Genomic DNA, 20,820 nt, shown 5'->3' with positions numbered 1-20,820 from the left:
TTAAGGAGGACATTATCGTGGAGAAAAGACAGCAGCTCGTATTCTTCAAGCAGGTTTCTTTTTGCCAACTTTATTTAAAAATGCTCATCAGTTCGTTTTGAAATGTGATCGATGTCAACGTGTGGGTAATATGTCCAAGAGGGATGAGATGCCTCTTAATGTGCTTCTCGATGTCAAAGTCTTTGATGTTTTGGGAATAGACTTCATGGGGCCATTTGTCTCATCTTGTAACAATCAGTATATCTTATTGGCGGTCGATTATGTGTCGAAATGGGTGGAAGTCAAGGCATTGCCAACAAACGATGCGATGGTAGTGCTTAATTTTCTTCATAAGTAGATATTCACAAGATTTGGAACTCCGAGAGTCATAATCAGTTATGAGGGGTCACATTTTTGCAATCGCAAGTTCACTGCTATGATGCAAAGGTATAATGTGAATCATCGCTTTGCTACGGCTTATCATCCTCAGAGGAATGGTCAAGCTGAGGCATCTAACAGAGAGATCAAGCGAATTTTATAGAAAGTGGTGTGTCCATCAAGGAAAGATTGGTCTTTGAAGCTTGATGAAGCTGTTTGGGCGTATAGAACCGCATACAAGACTCCATTGGGAATGTCGCCATTTCAGTTGGTTTATGGTAAGGGGTGTCATTTGACGGTAGAGCTCGAGCATAAAGCGTATTGGGCTTGGAAGAAGTTGAATCTTGATTTGGATGCAGCTGGAAAGAAGAGGATGCTTCAATTGAATGAACTCGATGAGTTTCGACTTCAAGCATATGAAAATAACAAAATGTATAAGGAGAAAGTCAAGAAGTGGCACGATAGAGGTCTAGTGCTCAAATCATTTGTGTCGGGGCAACAAGTTCTTTTGTTTCACTTTCCTCTCCGTCTTTTTCCTGGGAAGTTGAAGTCAAGGTGGTCAGGGTCGTTTATTGTCAAGACTGTGTTTCCACATGGAGCGGTGGAAATTTTTGAGAATGATCTGAGCCAAGCAGTCAAGGTAAATAGTCAGAGATTGAAGCATTACTGTGGTGACATGGCAAACCGCGAGGTGGTTAGTGCTGTTTTATTGTCCGTATGATCTCGCATTTCTACGTCAAGCTAACGACATAAAGCGAGCGCTTCTTGGGCGGTAACCCAAGTTTGTTGTACATTAGTAGATAGAGGAAGAAGAAAGAAAGGAGAAAAGAAAAAAAATCAAAAAATAAAAATTTTCAGGGCCAACTACAGTAGCACGGCGCACCCGCGCTGAGGAAGCGGGGTGGCCGCGTCACTTCTCCAGAAACAGAGTGCGGCTGCGCTGCCTGGCGGGGCGACCGCGCTAAAAAGTTAGAAGCACGGCGCACCCGTGCTGAGGTAGCGCGCGGGCGCGCTGCCCCCTGAATCCGAAAAAAAATAATGACAGTTGGGAAAAAGAGAAAATCGGGGATTTATTCCAAAAATTAATTTCTACCCGAATTTTAATCTTCCACATCCCAAATTTCCCTCTCCAAATCAAACCCATTATTCCCACTATTCCTATAATCAATTCCCACTTCTATTCCGTATCTAATTCTCTTCCAACCTCCTATATATACACACAGTTATACATAAACTTCTTCATCACTTCTCAAATTCTCAAACACAATTCTCTCTCAAACACTTATCTTTTATTCTCTCTTATTCAATCCCAATGACACCCAAAAGGCAGCGAACTCAAGTAAGCAGCAGCACCACTGATTCTTCGAGTGCAGGTGGTGTGAGGCCAAGGTTTTCGACTCCTGAGGCTGAAGCGGAGTATACGAGGCTTCTCTCGAAGCCTATAACCAAGAAGCGTGGTTTTCTGCCATCAGGGAAAGACGGTAAGTTGTTGGAGATGATCTTGGAGATGGGCTGGGTTGCTTTTTGCGAGGCACCCACTGTTGTGCCCATGAGTGTGGTTCGTGAGTTTTATGCTAATGCGAAGGCGGAAAAGAATGGTTTTACTGTGGTTCGGGGGATGACGGTGGAGTACAGTGCTGAAGCAATAAGGAGGGTGATTGAGCAACTCGCGAGGAAGCCCGATCAGGATATTTGGAACGAGAAGACTCCGGATGAGTTTGACTTGGATTTGATAGTTGCTACTCTGTGTGTGCCTGAGACTCACTGGATGTTCAAGAGGGGCACAACTGATTATTCTACGTTTCCTGCTTCATGCATAAACAGGTTTGCACGTGCATGGAATTCGTTTATTTATGCTAACATCATACCATCATCTCATGTGCATGATGTCACTGTGGACCGTGCACGCTTGTTTTGGGGTATTCTGCAGGGAGTACTACGGGTTCTATACCCTATGCATCTATTGTGATAAAGTTGTATGTGGCAGTTGGTGTTCGTTTGGCCGCACATGAGCAACTTCAGCTTCCTAGTTCTGCTATAGATAGTTCGACATTATTGAGTATGGTGGAGTGGTACGGTGGTAAGCCCGATCCTAAGGGACTTGGTTATTCATATGATCTTCTTCCGGGAAAACGGCCAGCTGATCAGACGTTTGCTGGTGGGTTGAAGCATGCCCGTAAGGCGCCATGGAGAGCTCAGTTGGGTGAGGAAGTAGAGTCGTCCCAGTCGTAGCAGCCATCGCAACAGAAGCAGGAGGAAGCAGAAGCAGATGTTGGAGTTGGAATGAGCATGGCACAGTATAGGCGTCTAGCGAGGAGGATGGATGCGATGCATGACATCCATAGTCGGTTTGCACGTGATCTCACCCAGGATTAGGGACTGCTTTCAGAGCCACATGTATTGACATCCAGTGGCCAGTATTTGGTGAGGACTCCGTGTATCGACCTCCAGACACGCCTGACACTCCATCCGTTAGGGGTGAAGATCCTGATTCCGAGTAGGTATGCCAGATTCCGTACTATTGCCTTCACTGAGGATAGTGAAAATTTTGAGTTTGGGGGTAGTAGTTGAAGGAATATGTTTTGTGTGAGTCGCATATATATGCACATTCATGATAATTTAGTTCATGTAGTTGCATATTTGCCATGTAGTAGTTTTTTTTATTTTTGTAGTTTTTTATGATAGTTTGTTCATATAGTTTCATGCATTTGCATAATAACATGATCCCTTAGATAATTTTTCTGATTGATTTATGATATTGATGCTAGTGTAAAGATGTCGTATTTAGTGATGTTAAGTCTTATCGAATTAATTTGCATGCTAGAGACAATTGTATTTCACTAAGTCTTATATGTTGCTTGAGGGCTAGATCATGGTCATGGTTTATTTGTTTGTCAAGCTTTAATCGCTTGTTTATATTTAGAATTTAGGATATTCTCTTAATAATAAATTAACATGGATATTTAAAAATTGGAGAAACTTGATTTCATTGCTAGTTGTTATGGCTAGGTGTCAAATGGCTAGTAGCCGGCTAATTTTATATGAGTAGTCTAGGGTTGAGCGAGATGGAGTGAAACACACTTGTTCGGAAATTTATGAAAAAAAGAGAAAAAAAGAAAAAGAAAAAAATAAGTGTTATGTATAGTTGATCACGAGTGGGCTCTTTAGTACTCGAGTTATTAAGTTCTTAGGGGACTTTGTGCCTAGTGACCTAAGGCTTGTATAGTCTGGGATTTGCTAACCTAACGCTCGCTACATGGGTGATATTGTATAAGTCTTTTATGGACCTCACTCATTGCACGGTCAAATCTAGATGCGAGGTTATATCTGTAAGCATTTGCACACACGCACATCTCTGGTTTGTAGGTTGATTTGTGAGGTTTAATTGTGTTAGGCACAAAGCATGCGCTAATAATTTATGCAAGTATACGCGTTCGCAAGTAATATAAAATGATTTCTAGTCCGTTCCCACAAAGACTCAAACTAATTATATTTAATTAACACTTACTCACCAATGTATTATTACTCTGCAATGTCAAGACGATAACACTTAAGGTTGATTAACTAATTATTAACTACGAGAATTAAACACTTAAATTAACACTTGAATTAATAATATTAAACACACCTGAGATCACAACTTCATTACTACTTCATTAAATAGTCATTGTTATTACCCTTAGCATGTAACGGTGATGATATTAATCGAACAACACGAAACTGATAAAAGCCAACTTTCGTTGCACAAGTACCATTCTACCAAGCATCCACAATTTAGATAGAAGTTGAATAGGCATCAATTATGTTAAGACCCTATATGTCTACGGAATTTGACAACATAACGATTTATGCACAAGTTATTCATTATGATTACACAGGGCAAGTAAAACGGTTAGAGTTACCCACTAATCATGCATACAATACATGAACCTATGCTAGCATGGCAAGTTCTAAATCTAAAGATTCACTGTCGCTTCACAAGAGATTAACAGGCTATCTTATATGTTCGCGACGCACATAAGACGAATAAGCACAACCTATGCTATATATCATACAATCATCACATACAAAGGTATTAAACAATTAACTAAAGAAATCCATAGTAAATCCGCTACGACCCCATGATCACGATTAGCCCATGATAGAACTCATCATCACCATGGGTTCATATGAAAACATGATAATAACACAATGATATAAACTAATAAAAATACTTAATAAAAACAGAGTACGTCACAAGAGTATTAAGGTTCAAAGAGTAAAGAAAACTAGCATCCACTGTTATAACGAATTAAAAGAATCACAAGATAATGTATGCTTTCTCTTCTTCATTATTGTGTGCTAAAACGGTCTTCTTAATCTTCTCTCCTTTTTACTTGCTCCTTGCTTGATACTTGTTGTTGTGAAAACGTCTCCCAAGATTACTTATATAAGAGTCCACAAGAAACAGCGTCGTTAAAAGCCCAATAGAACTCGAATTATAAAAATCCAGAATCTGAAATTCCGACCCCAGGCAGCCGCCTCCAATCCCACACGGGCGCCTGCTCTCCAGGCGGTCGCCTACACACTTCAGGCGGTCGCCTGCACACCTTCTGGAAAATTCCACTTCTTGCTTCTGATTTTGCTGAATTCTTCGCACAACTCCCCGCAACTGATCCCAAGTACTTTCCTAGGCTTATTATGATGAAATCTCCCTAATTACACAAGTTATACCCTGAAATGCAAAAACACTAGAAAAATACATCAAATATAAAAAATACTTTATTTCAAGACACCAATTCAAGCCATTATAAGACGTTCTAAGTGGTATAAAATGCCACTTATCAAATTGATCTTTATGCGAATAACTGTATTTGTTGAGATAAGCAGAGTCCTCACCAAAAATGGGCCACTGGATGTCAGCTCCAAGGCCTCTGAAAGCAGTCCCATGCGTTAGGGTGAGCTCATGTGCAAACCTACTCTGCGACTCATACATCGCATTCATCCTCCTGGAAAGCCTCCTGTACTGGACATCAGCCATCCCTGAACCATCTCCTCCATGGGCTCTAGAAGAACCCGCCTCACCATGAGCTTGACTGGGCCTAGCCATCGTAGCACCAGCTGCTGGACGTCCTCCTGGAAGATGATATCCCAAAGCATGCTCCTCGGTCTCTCCACCCGTCCACTCCTGCATTGTATTCAGCATCGATGAATCAATAGGAGCGGCCGACATCTGCAGCTGCTCATAAGAAGGCTAGTGGACTCCAACTGCCTTACACAGCTTCGTGACAATATAGGCATATGGGATGTTGTAATGCGTCATCCCCCTCAAAAACTTCAAAATCCCTTGGTAGATGAACTCACCAAGGTCCACATTGAAAGAGATGTGTCCTAAGTCCAATCATGTATGATGATTTAGGAATAACTTTTATGTAATCTATTTTGATTTCATTGATATTAATAAAAGATTTATTTTGGTTTTATTGCGGGCTTTATCTATTTAAGTGTTTAAATAAGATATACCATAGTTTAGAGTAAAGCTTTTTATGGATTATGATGAGATCATAATAATGAGACCTGAAAGATGATAACTCTAAATTTAAATATTTCCTGGTCGTAGGATTACTAACTGGTAATTAGTAATCCGCAAAGATCGGTACATACTGTGCTTGCTTCATTATGAAGGATGTCTGTTCTCATAGACATTTGTGTGGTGACACTATAGCTAGTATGTGGGTGCTTATTATAGAATAAGTTCACTGAACATGACTCACACAGCTGAACAACTGATGGAGTTCACTCACGTGTCAGCAGTTGTTCACATAGTGATAGTTGTACAAGTATCCTTAGACTTGAGGTCATCATAGTCATCTTGTGTACACTGAACTATGCTTTGGTTTAGTTCTTAGTCTCAAGGGACAATTATAAGGGCTCTACTGGGTATAGGAATTTGTACACGAAGATAGTATATGATCAATAAAGGATCTACCCCTTCCAGTGAAGGAAGAGAATGTTCAATGTTGATCCACTTATGCTAGTTCAGGAATCTCTGGCCAGAGTGAATGAAATTAGAAAGGAGTTTCTAATTTACATTAAATAGAACTAAGCATAGTGAATGGGAAAGCAAATGATTAAATAAGATAGGCTTGACACAAGTTCCATGCCTTGTATTTAATCATGACATTGCAGGGTAGAAGGAATTAATTGTACGGTAACTACTCACTGAATAGGTTCTTGGTATTCTAAGTAGTGAATTCGTATTATCCGGATAGTCGCGATATGCTGAGAAGTATCCCTCACGATGTAGAATAAATATGATTAATTAATTAATCATATTTAATGAATTAGAGAATTTATATAAATAATGATAAAATAGTTTTATTATTAATTATTTCTACTACCGGCTTAATATTGAACCTATAGGGTCACACCATAAAAGAGAATGATTTAATGGTGGAGGAATTAATTAATAATGGCTGATAATTATTTATTTATGAAATAAATAATTAATTGGCAAATTTAATAATTGATTAAATGAGATTTAATTGATTATAAATTAATTAAGAAAAGGATCTTAATATTATTAATTAAGAATTTAATTTTTGGAAATTAAATCAAGAGAGAGAATTATTTCTAAAGTGTTTAGAAAAAAGATTAATAATTATAAGGTGTTTTAATTATTAATGAGAATAATAAAGGGTTAATAATAATAATATTTTATGGGAAAATTTTCAGCTGAAAATTTTGCCTATAAATATACTATTATAAACCCTATTTTTGCCTCAACCTAAAAATTTTACAAAATCCTAATTCTCTCCACCTCCTCCTTCTCCATTACATCATTTTCTTGATGGATACCGGTGGAGTGCTTCACACTTGAGGAGCAGCTGCTAAGGATCTCCCCTCGTGGTTCTTGGATTGCTATTAAAGACCTCCATCTTTCCATTAATGTAAACCTTCTTAAGGTAAACATACTGAACTATGAATTAAATATTATTTTTCGCATGGATCCTGCGGAGGGTTTCGTTTTTTTTTTAAGATTTAAATTTACGTTTTCGTTGCGTTTATGTGCTAAAAACCCTTCAATGGCATCAGAGCTACTTGCGAAAAGTTTTTAATTCATTTATGTGTTTAACTGCTTTCGATATATGAGCATGTACGTGATTCGCCATGATTTGATGTTGATATAATATGCTTATATATGTATGGTTTTGAATATATGATATTCATGTGAGTTGTATAATCATAAGATGATTATGTAATCTATATATATACTGATATATACATGATTTATGTTTGTTCTAATTATGAGAATCATATTAGATACGGATTCTGAATTGGCTGCTGCAGATTTGCTGAAATCTGGGTCTGGTGTCCGATTTACGCAAACGAATACCCTATTCCATAGGTAAACAAGCGTCTAAACAAAACTGATAACTAAAGCTATCAACGACTCGTCTGTAAGGCGTTTGACGTCGTTTACTGCCCGTAAACAGTGATTCTTGTTTTTCTGATTATGATTCTGATTTTTGTCATATTTTTTTTATGATTAGATCTTGGATAATATGATATGTTAAGATCAGATTATGTGTTTTAACATGCTTTTATGTGTTGTATGAGCATGGTGGATGGTTATGGCCTTTCGACCTTAGTGTAATGGTTTTGGTTTTGGTTTTAAATACGACTTGCATGTCGTCAATCTTTGTAATCATAAATCTCGAATGTAACTCAAGTTATTCTTGTAAGTTCATTAGATTAGTTTTACTTTCAATCATGTAATGTAATTGAAGACTCAAGAAGGCTATCCAATGGAGGTGATACAAAGAAAAAGACGAGGCATACAAGAAGTCTAAACAAAGAAGAAGACTTATGTAATAAGTAGTTGTATTTATTTCCATCACCATATTAGATTGACCTTGATCTTTATCATGAGCTTGATAAAGATCACATAGGATGGGGCCATAACCAAACACATTTACTTTATTGCACTTTACATTTACTTGTTTATTTAATTTTATATATGATATATATGCCTATGTTTACCATGTGATGATAGATTTAGGTGAACTTAAATCAATATAAGGCGTGCTCTAGAAAATCTAGAATAGGAATCGTTTCTTGCCTTAACAATAATATTATGAATACAATCATGAGATTCTTGTGTTTATGAAACACGTAATTAAATATGTATTTTCAATATTGAGAGAAAGGATGGTTCTGTCAAAAGCAGATTTCTATCTGTAAGAAAGGGGTATTAAGTGACGCCTCTTGACAATGCTCCCCTTGATTATCCATTATTGATTTGAAATATTTAATTTAAAAGGAAGAATCTCTTTATAATATGATTATGTTTGTAAAATAATATAATCCCTCTAAAATTAAATAATATCAAGTAGTAATTGGCCAATGACACAACGGGCTTGTGTCGGTCATAGCCTTCGAACATGGTAGAAAGTGGTTCTTATTTTTAAATCATTGTCATTTCGTGCTACAGCCGAGGGCTTTAATTTCGAAATAAGAAATGCTTGTCTATTACATAGAGATGTGTACATTGAATTAGAATCTAAAGGTCGTTACGTGCTACAGTCGTGGGCCGTTGGAGACTGATTCAATTGTACGAAATGTTGGGTTAGACTTGACTTAGAATATTGAGTTTGTCGTGCTACAGCCGTGACTCAATTATTCAAGAGGCTAAAGTTTTATTAGGGAATAACATAAGATGTAATTGACAAGAGTTGTCTGCCTATTGAACATCACATGATCTTTCATGCTACAACCGAGGTTGTGTGATGGAATATAGGATCCCTATTCCCACTAGGGAACCACTTATGAATAAAGACCCGATTCATATAGTGTCTTGAAATGAAATTGAATATTTGCTAAGTGTTGTTATGTGTTCATCATTTACAGATTTACTATATTCGTTATGTCTTCTGCACTATCACTCCGGAGTATACTAGATGCTCACAAGTTGAGTAGTCCTAATTTTGCTGACTAGCTTCGAAACTTGAGAATTGTTCTCAGGGTTGATAAGCTGGAATATGTGCTTGACTCACCTAAGCCTACTGAACCTGCTAGCGATGCACATAATGATGAATATGTTGTGTATTGTAAGTGGATAGATGATGCAAATGTTGCTCAATGCATCATGCTAGCTTCCATGAACATTGAGCTACAGAAGTAACATGAGCATATGGATGCTCACACTATCCTTATGCATCTACAAGAGTTGTATCATGTGGCAGGGAGGATAGCTCGATATGAGATATCGAAGGAACTGTTCGGTTGTAGGATGTCTGAGGGATCATCTGTGAATGACCATGTACTTAAGATGATCAATTTGATTGAACGTCTTGGACAACTTGGTTTTGCCATGAATGGGGAGCTGAGCCAAGACTTGGTCTTGCAATCACTTCCGAGTTCGTTCTCGCAGTTTGTTGTGAACTTTCACATGAATAAGCTGGATGTCAGCCTGCCTGAACTCCACAACATGTTGAAGACTGCGGAATTGAATTTTCCCCCCTAAGAAGAGTTATGTTCTTCTAATTGGTGAAGGTTCCAATCCTAAGAAAAGGAAGAAGAACCCTTCCAAGAAGAAGAAAGTAGGTGAGAAAAAGCCGGTTCCACCAAAAGCTGAAGACCCCAAGAGCAAAGCTGTTTGCTTTCACTATAACAAGGTGGGGCACTGGAAGAGGAACTACAAGGTTTACCTTGCAGAATTGAAGAAGAAGAAGGGTAGTGAGACTACCGCTTCTGATTCAGGCATGTTCATGATCGAAGTTAATATGTCACTAAGTCAAATTTCTACTTGGGTATTAGATACCGCCTGTGGTTCTCATATTTGCAATTCATTGCAAGGACTAAAAGGAAGTAGGACTCTTGAAAAAGATGAGGTGATTCTACGTATGGGCAATGGAGCAAGGGTTGCGGCCATATCTGTAGGATCATTTAGTTTACACTTGCCTACGGGCAAGACTATTATTCTGAATAATTGTTATTATGTTCCCTCTATTGTGAGGAATATTGTTTCCATTCCTATGTTGGATTTGGATGGTTTTTCATTTATTATTGAGAATAATGAATGTTCTATCCTTAGAGATAATGTTCTTTATGGACTTGGTATTATAAATAATGGTCTGTATGTATGTGACGTAGAGCATGATTTACTTCAGATTGAACAAACTAATAAAAGAAAACGAGATGATGAAAATCTGACCTATTTATGGCACTGTAGGCTAGGTCATATTAGTGAAAATAGACTGCAGACATTGCATAAGGAAGGGTTACTTGACCCCTTTGATTTTGAATCATATCCTACATGCGAGTCTTGTCTATTGGGTAAAATGACCAAATCTCCATTTAGTGGACATGGAGAAAGGGCTGCAGATTTGTTAGGATTGGTACACATAGATGTATATGGACGAATGTTTACGCAAGCCATGGGTGGATTTTCATACTTCGTTACTTTCATAGATGATCGATCTAGATTCGGATATGTGTATTTGATGAAACACAAGTCTGAAGCCTTTGAAAAGTTCAAAGAATATAAGTATGAAGTGGAGAAACAAACCAAACATAGTATTATAACTCTTCGATCAGATCGAGGTGGTGAATACTTGAATGGAGAGTTTCTAGATTATCTTAAAGAAAATGGTATAGTCTCCCAGTGGACTCCTCCATATACTCCACAGTTGAATGGGGTATCTGAAAGGAGAAATTGAACTTTGTTAGACATGGTTCGGTCCATGATGAGCTATGTATCTCTTCCAGTATTCTTATGGGGTTTTGCATTGGAAACCTCAGCATATTTACTGAATAAGGTGCCTTCCAAATATGTTCCTCAAACACCATATGAGATATGGAAAGAAAGGAAACCGAGTCTTAAACACGTTAAGATTTGGGGATGTCCAGCTTATGTCAAGAAAGTTGACCCAGATAAGCTGGAATCTCGATCCGTAAAATGTAATTTTGTGGGATATCCTAAAGAGACTTTGGGGATTACTTTTACACCGATCATCGGGTGTTTGTCTCCAGACATGCTACCTTCTTGGAAAAGGAGTTTATCCTTGAAGGAAATAGTGGGAGCAAAATTGAACTTGATGAAGTTCAAGAAGCACAAACTACTACGGATCAAGTGGAAACACCTGTTCATACTGAACAACCTTCTGTGGAACAGCCCATTCGTAGGACAGGGAGAGTGTCTCGCGAACCTGAGAGGTATTATGGCCTTGTCATTGAGAATGGCAATGAGTTTTCAATCATTGATGATGACGACCCTGTGACCTATAATGAGGCTATGAGTAGTGTTGACTCAGAGAAATGGCATAGTGCCATGAAATCCGAAATGGAATCCATGTATACCAACCAAGTATGGACTCTGGTTGAGGCGCCTGAAGGTGTTAAGCCTATTGGGTGCAAGTGGGTATACAAAAGAAAGATTGGAGCAGATGGGCAGGTGGAGACCTATAACGCCAGGCTCGTGGCAAAAGGATTCAGACAAAGGCAAGGGATTGACTTTGATGAAACTTTTTTGCCTGTAGCCCTGTTGAAATCAATTCGGATTTTGCTTGCGATTGCTGCTTACTACGACTATGAGATCTGGCAAATGGACATGAAAACGGCCTTCCTCAATGGGAAACTTGAAGAGGAAGTGTATATGACACAGCCAGAGGGTTTTCTTTCCAAGGGAAATGAACACCTAGTGTGTAAGCTGCTGCGAACCATATATGGTTTAAAGCAAGCTTCTCATAGATGGAACATCCATTTTGATGAGACAATCAAAGAGTTTGGTTTTATTAAAAACATAGATGAACCATGTGTCTACAAAAAGGTTAGTGGGAGCGCGGTAACATTTCTTGTATTGTATTGAAAGAGGAGATGTCAAGAGAGTTGACACACATAACAACGTAGCAGACCTACTCACAAAGCCACTTTCTCAAAGTCAATTTGATCGTCATAAAGACAAGATGGGTATTAGATACCAGAGTGATTGGCTTTAGTACAAGTGGGAGATTGAAAGAGATGTGTCCTAAGTCCAATCATGTATGATGATTTAGGAATAACTTTTATGTAAACTGTTTTGATTTCATTGATATTAATAAAGGACTTGTTTTGGTTTTATTGCGGGCTTTATCTATTTAAGAGTTTAAATAAGATATACCATAGTTTAGAGTAAAGTTTTTTATGGATTATGATGAGATCATAATAATGAGACCAGAAAGATGATAACTCTAAACTTAAATATTTCCTGGTCGTAAGATTACTAACTAGTAATTAGTAATCCGCAAAGATCGGTACATACTATGATTGCTTCATTATGAAGGATGTCTATTCTCATAGACATTTGTGTGGTGACACTATAGCTAGTATGTAGGTGTTAATTATAGAATAAGTTCACTGAACATGACTCACACGGTTGAACAACTGATGGAGTTCACTCACGTGTCAGCAGTTGTTCATATAGTGATAGTTGTACAAGTATCCTTAGACTTGAGGTCATCATAGTCATCTTGTGTACACTGAACTATGCTTTGGTTTAGTTCTTAGTCTCAAGGGACAATTATAAGGGCTCTACTGGGTATAAGAATTTGTACACGAAGATAGTGTATGATCAATAAAGGATCTACCCCTTCCAGTGAAGGAAGAGAATGTTCAATACTGATCCACTTATGCTAGTTTAGGAATCTCTGGCCAGAGTGAATGAAATTAGAAAGGAGTTTCTAATTTACATTAAATAGAACTAAGCATAGTGAATGGGAAAGCAAATGATTAAATAAGATAGGCTTGACACAAGTTCCATGCCTTGTATTTAATCGTGACATAACAGGGTAGAAGGAATTAATTGTACGGTAACTACTCACTGAATAGGTCTTGTTATTCTAAGCAGTGAATTCGTATTATCCGGATAGTCGCGATATGCTGAGAAGTATCCCTCACGATGTAGAATAAATATGATTAATTAATTAATCATATTTAATGAATTAGAGAATTTATATAAATAATGATAAAATAGTTTTATTATTATTTATTTCTACTACCGGCTTAATATTGAACCTACAGGGTCACACCATAAAAGAGAATGATTTAATGGTGGAGGAATTAATTAATAATGGCTCATAATTATTTATTTATGAAATAAATAATTAATTGGAAAATTTAATAATTTAATAAATTTAATTGATTATAAATTAATTAAGAAAAGGTTCTTAATATTATTAATTAAGAATTTAATTTTTGGAAATTAAATCAAGAGAGGGAATTATTTCTAAAGTGTTTAGAAAAAGGATCAATAATTAAAAGGTGTTTTAATTATTAATGAGAATAATAAAGGGTTAATAATAATAATATTTTATGGGAAAATTTTTAGCTGAAAATTTTGCCTATAAATATACTATTATAAACCCTATTTTTGCCTCAACCTAAAAATTTTACAAAACCCTAATTCTCTCCACCTCCTCCTTCTCCATTACATCGTTTTCTTGGTGGATACCGGTGGAGTGCTTCACACTTGAGGAGCAGCTGCTAAGGATCTCCGCTGGTGGTTCTTGGATTGCTATTAAAGACCTCCATCTTTCCATTAATGTAAAGCTTCTTAAGGTAAACATACTGAACTACGAATTAAATATTATTTTTCGCATGGATCCTGCGGAGGGTTTCATTTTTTTTAAGATTTAAATTTACGTTTTCGTTGCGTTTATGTGCTAAAAACCCTTCACACATAATATTCCTCTTTCAAAATCCCCCACAACAACCTGGCTCTCTCAACTATAACCTCATGTGCATGCGAAGAAGGCAAAATATTAGCACAAATAAAGGCATTCCATGCACGGGCATACCTGTTCATCGCAACAGCCGGAAAAGAACGATACTCGTTGGATCCTGTCTTAAACTTCCACACCGTGCCCGGCTGACAGAGAGTAGCAATAATCAAATTTGAGTCAAAATCTCAGGGGTCTTCTCATTCCAATTCTCCTACTGGGGCTTCCTTTGTCGCTGCCCAATAACATGGCGAATCGCCGCAGGCTGATAATCAACAGTAAGCTTACGAACAACAGAATACCCATTCTTGTCGGCCTTGGCGTTCACATAGAACTCGTGAACAACACTCATCAGGACCGCCTTAGGTGACTCACAAAAAGTCATCCAACCCTTCTCTGCAATCATCGGCAATAACTCACCATCCCTCCTCGATGGCAAAAATACCGTCTCCTTCAGAATCGGCTTAGTCAGAAGCCTAGCATACTCCTCCTCAACAGCCCTATCCACCAATCGGGGCCTCGCAGCAGTACCCCTTGAAGAATCAGTAGTCGGAATGGTGCTGCTGCTATCGACAGTTCGAGATCTCTTTGGTGCCATTGAAACTGAGAATAAGAGTTGTAAAGTTGTGGTTTGTGTGTAGGAAAGGGTTTATAAGTTGAAAGTGTATTGGAGGTATATGGAGAGGTTGTGTGTATATATAGGGTAGGATTAAGGTTAGAATTAGATTAGGAGTGGGGTTGTGGCTAATTTGTAGGAAGAAAATCGTGGGTAATGGGGTTTGTAGTGCTGTGTTTGTGTTTTTTTGTGTTTTTATGTTTTTTTTATAAGCTGAAAACCGAATTTTTCAAAACTCAGGTCTATAGGCGGTCGCCTGGAACCAATAGGCGGGCGCCTGCCAGCAAGCGGCCGCCTGGAACCTGCAGGCGGGCGCCTGCACGATCCCTGGAAAAAATATTTTTTCAGCCAGCTTATCTGATTTTTTTGGATTTTTGGATAGAGTACTAAATTCTAAGGGTTCCTATGGTCTCATATCTTGGGTTGCCTCCCAAGAAGTGCTTCTTTTACGTCATTAGCTTGACGTAGAGTAGTTCGATCAAGTTGACAATAAAATGGCACTAACCACTTCACGGTTTGCCGTATCCCCATAATAGTGCTTCAATCTCTGACCATTAACTTTGAATGCTTGGCCTGGATCGTTCTCAAAAATCTCCACCGCTCCATGTGGAAACACAGTTTTGACGATAAATGGTCCAGACCACCTTGATTTCAACTTTCCAGAAAAAAGTCGGAGACGAGAGTTGAATAGAAGAACTTGTTACCCCGACACGAATGACTTAGGAGATAGCTTCCTGTCGTGCCACCTTTTTACTTTTTCCTTGTACATTTTGTTGTTTTCGTACGCTTGAAGTTGAAATTCATCGAGTTCATTTAACTGAAGCATTCGCTTCTTCCCAGCCGCATCTAGATCAAGGTTTAACTTCTTCAATGCTCAATAAGCCTTATGCTCACGTTCCGCGGGTAAATGACATCCCTTACCATAGACAAGTTGAAACGGGGACATCCCAAGTGGAGTCTTGTATACTGTTCTATAAGCCCAAACAGCTTCATCGAGCTTCAAAGACCAATCTTTCCTTGACGGACAAACAACTTTCTCTAGAATGTGCTTGATCTCTCTATTAGACACTTCAGCTTGACCATTAGTTTGCGGATGATAGGCAGTAGCGATGCGATAATTCACATTGTAGCGTTACATCATAGAAGTGAACTTACAATTGCAGAAATGTGACCCTTCATCACTTATGATAACTCGTGGCGTTCCAAACCTTGTGAATATCTGCTTATGAAGAAAACTCAACACTACCTTTGCATCATTCGTCGGTAGAGCCTTGACTTCTACCCATTTCGAGATATAATCGACTGCCAGCAAGATGTACTGATTATTGCAGGATGAGATAAATGGTCCCATGAAATCGATTCCCCAAAACATCGAAGACCTCAACTTCAAGCATCACATTTAAAGGCATCTCATCCTTTCTAGTAAGATTCCCAACTTTTTGGCAACGATCACACCTTAAAATGAACTGATGTACATCCTTAAACAACGTGGGCCAGAAAAACCCTGCTTGAAGAATATGAGCTGCTGTCTTTTCACCACCATAATGTCCACCATAAACTGTGGAATGACATTCTCGTATTATCCCCTCCATTTCACAGAATGGGATACATCTCCTGATGATCTGGTCAGCTCCTTGTCTAAACAAATATGGTTCATCCCACATGTACCACTTCACCTCATGCAGAAACTTCTTCTTTTGAGCCGTATTCATATTAGGAGGCATTATATTGCTGACAAGATAGTTCACAATGTCTGCGAACCATGGCTCTTTCTCTTGAACTGCGAACAACTGCTCATCTGGAAAAGATTCGTTGATCAATGTCTTATCATGTGAAGTAGAATCGGGATTCTCCAATCTAGAGAGATGGTCATCTACTTGATTTTCAGTACCTTTTCGATCCTTGATCTCCAACTCAAATTCCTGTAGCAAGAGCACCCAACGAATAAGTTTAGGCTTTAAATCCTTCTTTGAGACCAGATAGCGAATGGCAGCGTGATCAGTGAACACTATCACCTTTATCCCAAGTAGATAAGATCGAAATTTTTCGAAACCAAAAACTATAGCCAAGAGCTCCTTCTAAGTAGTGGTGTAGTTCATTTGAGCTCCATTTAGCATCTCACTAGCATAGTAGACCACATGAAAGATATTATTCTTGCGCTGCCCAAGAACTGCTCCCACTACATAATCACTTGCATCACACATCATCTCAAAAGATTCTCTCCAATCAGGTGCCGTAATAACTGGTGCAATTATTAAACTCTTCTTGAGAGTCTCGAATGCTGCCAAGCATTCATCATCAAATTTGAAAGGCACATCTTTCTTGAGCAAGTTACACAATGACTTAGATATCTTAGAGAAGTCCTTGATGAAACGCTGATAAAATCCCGCATGACCAAGAAAACTACGGATTCCTTTAACAGAACTAGGTGGCGGAAGATTTTCAATGACCCCCACCTTGGCTTTATCCACCTCAAGGCCCTTGCTAGAGACCTTATGCCCAAGAATGATGCCTTGTTGCACCATGAAGTGACATTTTTCCTAATTGAGCACCAAATTAGTTTCCACACACCTTTTGAGCACCAAACGGAGATTATTCAAATATTCATCAAACGAATGTCCAAAGACGGAGAAGTCGTCCATGAACACTTCGACATTATTTCCAATCATATCAGAGAATATAGCCATCATGCATCTCTGAAAAGTGGCAGGTGCACCACATAAGCCAAAAGAAACTCTGCGAAAAGAAAATGTGCCAAATGGACAAGTGAAAGTAGTCTTTTCTTGATCTTCTGGTGCAATGCAAATCTGATTGTAGCCCGAATAGCCATCCAGAAGACAATAATACTCATGACTAGCCAACCTGTCAAGCATCTGATCAATAAATGGAAGAGGGAAGTGATCCTTCCTCGTGGCTTTATTCAACTTCCTGTAGTCCATGCATACCCTCCATCATGTAACTGTTCGAGTGGGGATGAGCTCGTTCTTCTCATTTTCTACCACAGTTATACCTCCTTTCTTAGGTACACATTGCACGGGGCTCACCCAAGAACTGTTAGATATAGGATATATGATTCATGCATCCAGCCACTTTAGAATTTCTTTCTTCACCACTTCTTTCATGATGGGATTAAGTCTTCGCTGTTGCTCAACAGTCGGTTTGCTACCTTCCTCTAGCAGAATTTTATGCATGCAGTACGAAGGGTTGATCCCTTTTATATCTGCTATAGTCCATCCGATGGCCGATTTGAATTCTCTCAAGATCCTCAACAGCTTGTCCTCATCACTACCTGAAAGGTCAGATGCAATAATAACATGCAAAGTAGATGCATCACCTAAAAAAGCATACCTCAAGTGTTCAGGCAATGGTTTAAGCTCCAAAGTAGGTGCTTCCTCAATAGATGGTTTGAGCTTTCCCTCAGCATTCTTGAGATCAGTATTACCAAGAGATTCAAATGGAATGTCTAGCTTTCGTTTCCAAGGAGAAGCATTTAAATATTGTAGTTGCTTATTGTCTTCCTCATCTTCACTGTCAAATTCCCCCAATAAGGCTTTTTCTAAAGCATCAGACCTTAGCACATGATCAAGTTCTGAAGTTACTGCAGAATCAATCAAATCCACCTTGAAGCACTCCTCATCTTCTGTAGGGAATTTCATCACATTGAATACATTGAATGTTATATCCTGATCTTGCACCCTCATAGTAAGTTCAATTTTTTACACATCGATTAAGGTACGGCCTGTAGCCAAGAAAGGTCTTCCCAATATTATGAGAATCTTCTTATCTTCCTCGAAATCCAGAATGATAAAGTCTGCAGGAATGATGAGCTTGTCCACCTTTACTAACACGTCCTCCACGATGCCTCGTGGGTATGTAATAGAACGATCAGCCAATTGTTGAGACATGTAGGTGGGCTTCGGATCAGGAAAATTCAGCTTTTTGAAGATAGACAATGGCATTAGATTGATGCTTGCTCCCAAATCGCAAAGGCACTTGTCTAATGACAACTTGCCAATGGTGCAAGGAATGGTGAAGCTACCTGGATCCTTAAGCTTTGGAGGTAATTTTGTTACAGCACGGCACTGCACTCTTCTGTTAGAGCAATAGTATCAAGATCATCCAGTTTCACCTTCCTTGAAAGAATACCTTTCATGAATTTCGCATAACTAGGCATTTGCTCCAGAGCCTCAGCGAAAGGTATGTTGATGTGAAGTTTCTTGAACACCTCCAGAAACTTACCAAATTGCTTATCCAGCTTTTGTTTTTATAATCGCTTAGGAGAAGGTGGTGGAGGATAGAGTTTTTTCTCCCCTGTATTAGCCTCAGGCAGAGTGTGTTCAACAGTAGTCTTCCTTGGTTCCCCCTCTTTCTTCTTTTTTTTTCTTCTTCATCTATAATTTCAGCTTCTCCATCTTTTGCTTTTTCAGCTTCAGCAACTTTTTCAGACCTTAAAGTGACAGCTTTGACTTGCTCTTTAGCTTCCTTCCTACCTGGCACTTCAGTATCGCTGGGAAGTGTGCCAGATTGACGATTGAGCAAGGCATTGGCTATTTGACCGATTTGATTCTCCAAGGTCTTGATGAAAAAAGCCTGACTTTTGCACAACAGCTTTAGCTCCTCCAAATCAGCACTAGAAGGTGGAGCAGTACCTCCTTCTTGAGGATATGATTGCCTTTGAGCATATTACTGAGGTTGTTGGAATCCAGGTGGATTAAACTGTTTACTTACGGCTTGCTGAACAATATTCTAATTGTTGCTCCAGCTTAAATTGGGATGATTTCTGTTATTAGGATGATAAGTAGCTGGCACAGGCTGTTGCGGTCGCTGATAATTGTTCACATACTGAACAGATTCATTAACAAGAGAACACTGATCTGTAGCATGAGAGCCTGCACAAAGCTCACAGATAATAGCTATTTGATTGCCTCTATAGTTGGCTAAAGAATAGACCTTCATAGACAGCGCTTAGAGCTGCGCTGCAATAGCTGTAGCTGCATCAACTTCCAGAATACCTGCTACCTTCCCAGGCATCATCCTTTGAGCTGGGTTTTGATACTCATTTGCAGCCATAGTTTCAATGAGATTATAGGCCTCAGTATAGCTTTTGGCCCACAAGGCGCCTCCAGAAGTTGCATCGAGCATGGGCCGAGATTGGGCCCCCAAACCATTGTAGAAGCCAGTGATCACCATCCAATCAGGCATACCATGATGTGGACATTTTCTCAATATCTCCTTATAGCGCTCCCAAGCTTCGCACATAGATTCTGTTGGTTGCTGCGCAAACTGAGTAAGAGCACTCCTCATAGCTGCAGTCTTGGCCATTGGATTAAACTTCACCAGAAACTTTTGCGCAAGATCTTCCCAAGTAGTGATGGACCCAGCTGGTAAAGAATGTAACCAATCCTTAGCTTTATCCCTAAGAGAGAATGTGAAAAGCCTCAGCTTGATAGCCTCATCAGTGACACCATTATATTTGAAAGTACTGCAGATCTCGACAAAATTCCTGATATGCATGTTGGGATCTTTAGTCGCAGCACCTCCGAAAGAAACAGAATTCTGCACCATCTGAATAGTGCCCGGCTTGATTTCAAAAGTATTAGCCTGAATAGCCGGATGAATGATGCTTGACTGAATGTCATCAATTGTAATAACCCCAAAATTTTGAACTTTTTGTAACCCTTATGAATAGTGTTTTTGCTGATATTTCTGAACAAGAAAACTTTTCATGCCACACTATGTAGGGTTTCTTTTATGGATATTCTGAGATTTTATTGGTACTCTATATGAAATATAAGTGTATGTAAAGATCGCCAGAATCCAAATTTGAACCTTTTGATTTTTCCCGAAAATCCACCAGATATCGAAAGAATTGAGTATAAGGTAACAGGATAAAAAGGAGTTAAATTCAAGGATTTTAATAGAGGATCATAAAAAGGAATATAATGTATTGGGAAAGGTTAAGGGAACCTAAGTAATAAGATCCCGGGTATGATCCCTCAAACGATAAACGAAAATGAAAGTTAAGCGAACCGTATAACAGATCAGCGGTCATTAGCCAAGTAATTAGAAGCTAATCAAAGAGATTAGAGGGGATGATGTCATCCAACCAAT

General features: G+C 38.7%; 1 non-coding gene across 1 annotated transcript; it reads left to right on the top strand.

The window, feature by feature from the left end:
- The first annotated feature begins 19,909 nt into the window (after window positions 1-19,909).
- On the top strand, window positions 19,910-20,016 carry LOC141709787 (small nucleolar RNA R71). Its single transcript, XR_012570347.1, has one exon. It is a non-coding gene; the product is annotated as a small nucleolar RNA R71 (small nucleolar RNA).
- The last annotated feature ends 804 nt before the right edge of the window (window positions 20,017-20,820 follow it).

This window comes from Apium graveolens, chromosome 2, assembly GCF_009905375.1.
Source record: "Apium graveolens cultivar Ventura chromosome 2, ASM990537v1, whole genome shotgun sequence".
Lineage (NCBI taxonomy): Eukaryota > Viridiplantae > Streptophyta > Magnoliopsida > Apiales > Apiaceae > Apium > Apium graveolens.
This window is presented reverse-complemented; position numbering and strand designations above follow the sequence as displayed.